The 8,099-nt window shown below is 46.5% G+C and overlaps 1 long non-coding RNA gene across 1 annotated transcript; it reads left to right on the plus strand.

Annotated features, from left to right (window-relative positions):
* Nucleotides 1-1,181: 1,181 nt before the first annotated feature.
* Nucleotides 1,182-5,110, plus strand: LOC128340244 (uncharacterized). Its single transcript, XR_008313546.1, has 2 exons — nucleotides 1,182-1,320; nucleotides 3,401-5,110. It is a non-coding gene; the product is annotated as an uncharacterized LOC128340244 (long non-coding RNA).
* Nucleotides 5,111-8,099: the final 2,989 nt, after the last annotated feature.

Raw genomic sequence — 8,099 nt, forward strand, 5'->3', positions numbered from 1 at the left:
GTGTATTCTATCAGCTTTGGCTGATTTGCCAACAGCACCCATTCCTGGAAGTGAGTGACCATAAGACAACAGTGAACATGCTGGTAACCTCCAGGCTTGACTACTGTAATGTACTCTTTGTGGGGCTGTCTTTGTATATAGTCCGGAAATTGCAATTGGTGAAGAATGCTCCTGCCAGATTGGTCTCCGGGACACCCCAAAGAGACCATATCACTGTGGTTTTAAAAGACCTGTACTGGCTACCAATAGGTTTCTGGGCAAAATACAAAGTGCTGGTTAGTACCTATAAAGCCCTTAATGGCCTGGGCCCAGGGTATTTAAGAGAACACCTTCTTCATTATGAACCCCACTGCCTATTAAGATCTTCAGGGTAGGTTTGTCTGAGGGTGCCACTGGTTCGTCTGGTGATGGCCAGAGAAGATAAGCCTTCTCTGCAATTGCTCCAGAACTGTGGAACGCACTTCCTGCTGAGATTAGAGCTGCTCTAATCTCAGAGCTGCCCTGTTGGCTTTTAGGAAACAACTAAAGACACATCTCTACTGCCAAGCTTTTTCGCTATCTTGTCATTTTTATGGGTATTTTAATTTGATCTTTTTATATGTTTTAATTGTTAAAAATTTCTTGGTCTATTTTAATGGTCTCTGGACGGTCTGTAAACTGTCTATAAACCATCCTGTAAGCCGTCTTTCTGGTCTGTTTCTTGGTCTTTAGATGGTCTGTAAACTGTCTAGAGCAGTGGTTCCCAAACTGGGAGCCTCCAGATATTGCTGAACTACATCTCCCATCAGCCCCAGCCACAATAAATTGTAGCTGGGGCTGATGGGAGTTGTAGTTCAGCAACATCTGGAGGCTTCCAGTTTGGGAACCACTGGTCTTCCCATTTGGTAATGGGAAGTAGACAAATATGTCAAATAAACAAACAAACAAACAAACAAACAAACTTTTGGGTTTTTTTATTACTAAGGTCCTAATTCTCACTGTGATCAAAACCATGCCTATGCCTTATTACTACCTACTAAAGGTTCGGTGGGTTCAAAGAGTGAGCTGATATTTAGGATACATAGAGGCTGGTAGCAGAAGAGTTGGAATAAGTGGAGAATGGTGAAAGTGGAGAGTGATGGCTGGAATGTATAGTCACCTCATCTGGTCCCAACCGGTGTTTTTTTTAATTTTATTTTTTAAGTTAACAAGGGAATCCACAAGGACACACACTTCTGGCAGCATCCATCTTGTGGTTCACAAACTGAAGAGAGAAACACACTGACAATGCTCAGCCAACCAGACAAAGAGAAACCCCACTGGACATGCTCAACAACCCAAGTAAGTTAGACTACTAACAGTCTAGATGTAAGACACCTAAACTACAAAACAGGGGCGTACCAAGGTTGGAGTGAGCCCAGAGATGAGATTTTAAAATGGGCCCCTCACTGCTTTCCTCTCCTTCTCCTGGCCTGATGTCTCTGTTATCTATCCCAACTAGTTACAAGGTGTAAATCAGTGTTTCTCAACCTTTTTGGAGTCAAGGACCGCTAAATTATTCATGCAGAGTTTCAAGGACCGCTACACAAGTCTATCTATCTATCTATCTATCTATCTATCTATCTATTTATCTATCTATCTATCAGACTTCTATACTGCCCCAAACTTGCATCTCTGGGCAATTTATAATTAAAATAATATAAGCATTAAAATAATTAAAATTGGAATCTTTTGCAAACATGGAATATTAGGGGTTCTCAACCTTGGGTCCCCAGATGTTGGTGGACTTAAATTCCCATAACCCCCAATCACAATGGCATTTGGCCATTATGGCTGGGGATTATGGGAGTTGAAGTCCACCAACATCTGGGGACCCAAGGTTGAGAACCCCTGAATCTAAAAGCCTGGGTGAACAAATATGTCTCTAGTATGTCTTCAGTATGTGCGGGGTGGGAGAGGGGATGTTGGGCCATTATAAAAATTCAAAAGCTGCATGGGGCCAACGAAAACAACACACAAGCAAGCTTTTGAATTCCCCCAAACTCTTCATCAGGCTGGATTCAAGCAAAGCAAACAGGAGGTGAGGAGAGGGGAGCTGGGCAGGTTGTCAGTAGAACCCGAAGTCTACATTTTAACCTTCTCATGATGGAGGTGGAGTTTTAGCAGGAGTTGTGTAGTTGCAGGGCCGGATCAAGACAACAGTCAGGACCACCCACTGAAATTAATTTAGTCATCTCTCATTTGTGTCAATGCTGCTTGGTCATGATCAACTGGCTTGATCTGGATCCTTCTCTTAGATGTGCGCTTTGTGAGGCGAATTTAATGAAACCCGCGCAGCTCCTCCAAAACTCCTTAAAAACAGTTACGTGGCAGGCGCTGGGAATGGGTTTTTTTTAATGGTGAAAGAAAGTATGAAGAAGAGCGATGAGGACCTGGCATTAAAGGGATGGGGGGGATTCTGAGATGGCGGGGGTGCGGGGTGTTGTAGTGGTGGATGGCTCGTCTTCCTCGCTGGGGAGACGAGGCACTGTTCAGGGTGGGTGAGGCAATGGTGCACCAGACCACGCTTGGAAGGTCACTTGGGTCCAAGAGCTGCTGCTGCTGTGCTTGGGCACCAGAGTGTAGCAGGTGGAGCCAGTGTGGTGTAGTGGTTAGAGTGCTGGACTAGGACTGGGGAGACCCGAGTACACCGCTCTGGGCTCCTCCTTTATCAGCCAGGCCCCAGACATCTGGAATTCTAGGGTAGGCTTGTGCTCCACCACCTTACACACACACACACACACACACACACACACACACACTCTTTCCCTCCCAGTCTTCAAATCCATGTTTGCTTAATGGGAAAACTAAGCACTACTCTCAGAATGTCTCAGAATGGAAGAGAGCTGGTCTTGTGGTAGCAAGCATGACTTGTCCCCTTAAGCTAAGCAGGATCCACCCTGGTTGCTTACGAAAGGGAGACTAGAAGTGTGAGCGCTGTAAGATATTCCCCTTAGGGGATGGAGCCGCTCTGGGAAGAGCATCTAGGCTCCAAGTTCCTTCCCTGGCATCTCCAAGATAAGGCTGAGAGAGATTCCTGCCTGCAACCTTGGAGAAGCCACTGCCGGTGTATGTAGACAATACTGAGCGAGATGCACCTATGGTCTGACTCAGTATATGGCAGCTTCCTATGTTCCTAATGTTGCATGTGTTTTCATATCCATTGCAACTCCTTGATAATAGAAGTGCCTCCCCCCACACATAAAGACTTTATGAAGATAAACCCCTAACTCTGACCCTCACAAGGCTGTTTCTTGCTAAACCCAAGTTTACACGGAGGGAAAATTCTCACATGGTGGTGGTGGGGACTCTCTCTACATGCTCACACATGTCTGCTGCTGCAATAGCATCACCTTGACCATCACCCTCCACTCTTGCACAGGGAAGGCTCCGTTAAAGACAAGCCAGGCTGTTTTTAAACTGCAGCATCTGATCTGTCTCTACTTCAGATGCCCAACTTGGACACATCACGCCAGCCAAAGCTTTTGCAGTCAGATGGCCAGTGAGATCCAGACCCTCCAAGCACAAACCAAGGTGAGCAGGAGACCTTCAGAATTCTCTGCATCAATTGTCCCTGCTGATGTTGGGGCACCCATACCCCAACATTCAATCCAGAGCTACCAACCCAGAATTATATGGAATTCAGGCCTGTGTCTGATTCCATTTTATTAAGGAATGAATTAATGCCTGAACTCAAGGTGAACTGACACCAAGGTCTCATGACTGCCTCTGCTAACTGCTCTGTGAAGAAAGAGGCAATCCAGCATTGTATTGTGAAATGGATACTCAAAGAAACACAAAGGCCAGGCCTGAGCGATCAAAATGCTAAAATCTAACCCACTATCAGACAATGTCTGGAAGAAGTGAGAAGCCGAGCTCTTACTTCCTCTTGCAAGGTCTATGTTAATCCTTGTCAATGATTGCCCTGCTATGCCCAAAGGGGATACTCAATAGCTGTCTATAGAAATTCCACTCTAGGTAAATGCACACAAAGAAAACACCTATAGATTTTAATTCTTACTTTACTAACACCTTTTAACACCTTCTGCGACCAAGCACCAGAAATCTGGGTACAAGAGAAGATGCCCATTTGCAGCTCAGAGATGCAGATTTGCTTTGGGCAGATTAGAATGTATCTCCCCTAAGTAGCAGTTTACAGAAGATGGGATTCAGATCTCCCTGGACTGAGCTAACATACTGAATAATTATCCAGAAGGTAACAGCAAATTGTCACCCTTTTGGGGACCCAGGAAGGGTGAGGATATTTTGAATAGACTCTGTGGAGATCAAAGGAAGATACAACTATAAAGAATGAGGCTTACTGGACAGAGTCAGCAATCTTTTGCCTACAAGCAAGACTTGCTCATGAGCAATCCAAGGGTTTGCTGCCCAAGCCACAGGGCTAGAGGCAGGAACTCTTTCCAGGGAGAAGGGACTGTTTGTGACTTCTGCTACGCAGTGAGAAGTCAAGACTCCCCAGCCGTGATACTCCCAAGCAATCTTGCCTAACAAGCATACTTGCTCAAGAGCCATCCCAGAGTTTGCTGCTAACCCGCGGGGCAACAAGCAGGAACTCTGTCCATGGACAGGAACTGTCTGTGACTTCTGCTGTGCAGTGAGAAGTTAAGACTTTCCCAGCCATGGTGCTCTCACCCTCAGCCTCGCTCTGAGAAAACTGCCTGCTTGACCATCGCTTCCAAGCTCCTGTCTCCAGCTACAGCCTCTCTCCTTCAGCTGAAAGCCCCACCGCTCTCAAGCCTCTGACCCTGGTAATATGCTGCTCCACAAGCCTTGGGTCTCTCCATCCTTTCCCTTTCTTCTCCTTTCCCCTCTTCCCTCTACTAATTCCTGATCTCCCCAACCCATGCCAATCCTCAACCTTCCTTAACCCCCCTTTTCCGCCTATATCTGAATTATATTAGGCTCTAGGAGGATTTAATACACACACACAGGATAGTTAGGAACACTGGGTGAATGTTGTTGCTGGCTATGGTTGAAATATTGTTAGTAATTCTGATAGATTGTTCTGCTTTCTGCTCAGTTAGATTGATGTTGTTATTCTTTTGTACTCAATAAAGCCCATTGAATCATTTAGGATTGCTTTGATCTCCTTTCTATCTTGTGTGCCCAGATCCTACATGGTCACCGTATAAAAGAACTGGACACTTTGTGACACAGGTGAAGCCAGCCTAATTTCATCTGCTAGCTCCTAAGCACAAAATCAGGCTTTGTTCACTACACTGACTCTCTCTCTCTCTCTCTCTCTCTCTCTCTCTCTCTCTCTCTCTCTCACACACACACACACACACACACACACACTTACTTTCTTTAACACACACACATACATGGCAGACTCCAGAGGCATGCTCAAGCCAGGTTTGCTGGCAGAGCTGCTACAGTGTACTGTGGTTAATTAAAAATCCCTGCTTGGCACACATACATTCCAGGGATCAGTAGCAAAATTATGTTGACAAGGGACACACACACACACACAGAGAGAGAGAGAGAGAGAGAGAGAGAGAGAGAGAGAGAGAGAGAGAGACAGCTGTTGTGCTCAGCTCCTCCTCACACAAACAATTGCACCCACCTTCAAAGGATTCCCCTTCCCTTTTCAAACAAGCCAGTCCATCTTGCATTTCCCAAACCCGGCGGCCACCCCCAAGTTGGACCATGAAGGTCACTTTAGATGGGAGTGGTTGTGGCAAGCCCCCTTTCAAAGCTGCTGCCATCTCCCCCTGCTGACAAGGAGAGCCACCAGACCTCCGCCCCCATTTGGCTATTGACCAAAGAAACAGTCCCTGTTGGCACCACCGGAGAGACCCACCACCACCACCTGCAGCGGTGGCAGCTGCAGCCCAGTACTGATGGCTTCTTTACCGCTGGTGCCATCGCTCGAGCGTGCCTTCCCCAAGAGGGCGACCCTGCTCTGCCACCCACCTGCCTCCTTCCTTGCAAGCATGCCACACCCCCACACCACACTTCCTGCCAAGGCAGCCCGTTTTGTAGCGAGAAGCCGGAGTGTGCAAGTGGGGCTCACCTCTCATGCTCTGTGGTCCTGAAGGCTGGCAGGATGTGGCGGAAGCGAGAGTAGAGGACAACTGGAAGGGAGGGAAGTGGGGAATGCTTCTTCTGCTTTTTGCGGTAAGAAGAACCTGCGAGGAGGAGTGGAAAGCAAGGGCGGGGGTGTGGGATTGCTGCTAAGTTTTCATTTCGAGCCTGGAGGATAAGGAGTTGTAATCCAGGAACTTCCTGCACACTTCCCTACTGCTCAGTCAGGGAGCATGAGGCAGGCAGGCGGCTGCTGACCCGCCTACCCGGCCCCGCCCAGACCAGGAGAGAGAGGGGCGCAGGCCCCACTCCTCAGGTCTTGCCTGAAGGCAAGGGAAAGGGCCCTCGCTATCCTTGCACCGAGGCCGCCAGCCATCTCTGGGGGGCCCTTTGAGGCAGCAGGCCAGGAGACAACTGTCTCCCCTTGCCTAATGGGTGGTACGTCCCTGCTACAAAAACTCTACAGTGGGCAACAGAACGCTTTTCAAGGAACACTTTTTGACTGAAACTTAAGTACATGAAGAAATAGCAACCTATTTTTAATTTTCTTTTTAACTAGAAATGCTGATATGGATTCTAAGTGCCTGGAAATGCAATACACCGTGTTTCTCTTTCAGTAGATCTGATGAGGAAATTAACTTATATGAACTTGGTGATGAGAGTAGAATTAATTTAAACATATGCAATTATTTCTGTTTGTACTCCTGGAAAAGAGGAGTACATTTTTGTGGGTTGTTTATGAAAATAATGTTTGACATGGTTGTGACAATGGCGATGAATACAGTAATGCTGCTTGCTCAGTCGCCATTTTTAAAAAGTGTCGTGGCTGCCTTCTGGCACTGCTACAACCAGGGCCTTCTGGTTCTGACAGACTATGCATCGTATCAGCCAATAATCATCAATATGACAGTGCATAAGTAAACTAAACTGGTTCAGAACGGATTGCAATATCTAATGAAGGCCTGAACGGGGGTCGTTTCTATCTCTTCACATTACTATAAACACAGTGGAGAGAACACATTACTCCGAGAGACTACGTTGTGCCTTTACTGATGGAGCTTCACTGGCTGCCAATAGGTTTCTGGGCAAAATACAAAGTGCTAGTTATAACTTATAAAGCCCTAAACGGCTTAGGCCCTGGGTATCTAAGAGAGCATCTTCATCACTATGAGCCACACTGCCCATTGAGGTCATCTGAGGAGGTCTGTCTCCAGATACCGCCAACTTGTCTGGTGGCTACACAGAGATGGGTCTTCTCAGTTGCTGCCCCAAGATTGTGGAATGCACTCCCTGACAAGATACGATCCTCCCCACCTCTGGCAATTTTTAAAAAACATCTGAAAACCCATCTTTTTACCCAAGCTTTCCCAGCTTTTAAAAATTATCTGTTTTAATTTTGTGATTGATTTTAAATTGTTGAATTGTTTTAACTTTTTATATGTGTTTTAATTGTTTTATGTTAACTGCCCAGAGACAAAAGTTTGGGCAGTATAGAAGTTTGATAGATAGATAGATAGATAGATAGATAGATAGATAGATAGATAGATTGATTGATTGATTGATTGATTAAAATAAGTGAGACGTGCCAGTGCTGCTGATTGATTCAACTAAGGCAGCAACAGTGATCATGGCGGGGAGATTTCTACAGTCTTTTCTTCCACCTGAGGGTTGCACAGAGTAGCCCAACATCCCATGCAAGCGCCGTGCTCTGTTAGTTGGGAACTCAGCAGCAGCATTGGTGCTTCTCACCTAGCACCTGCACTTTGTTAGTCTTGACGTCAGCCATTGCTTTTCTGTGGAGTTGAGTCATGCATTCTACGGTCAATCATCAAGTGTACAGTGTAGAAAACCTAGTGAGGAAAATGCATGTGTGAACCAAGGGTTGCCTGCTCCCAACGGTTTCTGCCCACTTGACAAGATCATCAGAGGAGGCTCTGCTCCGCGTGCTGATGGTGAGAGAGGCTCGGTAGTTGAGCATGTGGGACAGGGCTTTCTCAGGCATTGCCCCCAGGCTTTGGAATGCTCTCCCGGCT

This window comes from Hemicordylus capensis, chromosome 1 (genome assembly GCF_027244095.1).
Source record: "Hemicordylus capensis ecotype Gifberg chromosome 1, rHemCap1.1.pri, whole genome shotgun sequence".
Classification (NCBI taxonomy): Eukaryota; Metazoa; Chordata; class Lepidosauria; order Squamata; family Cordylidae; genus Hemicordylus; species Hemicordylus capensis.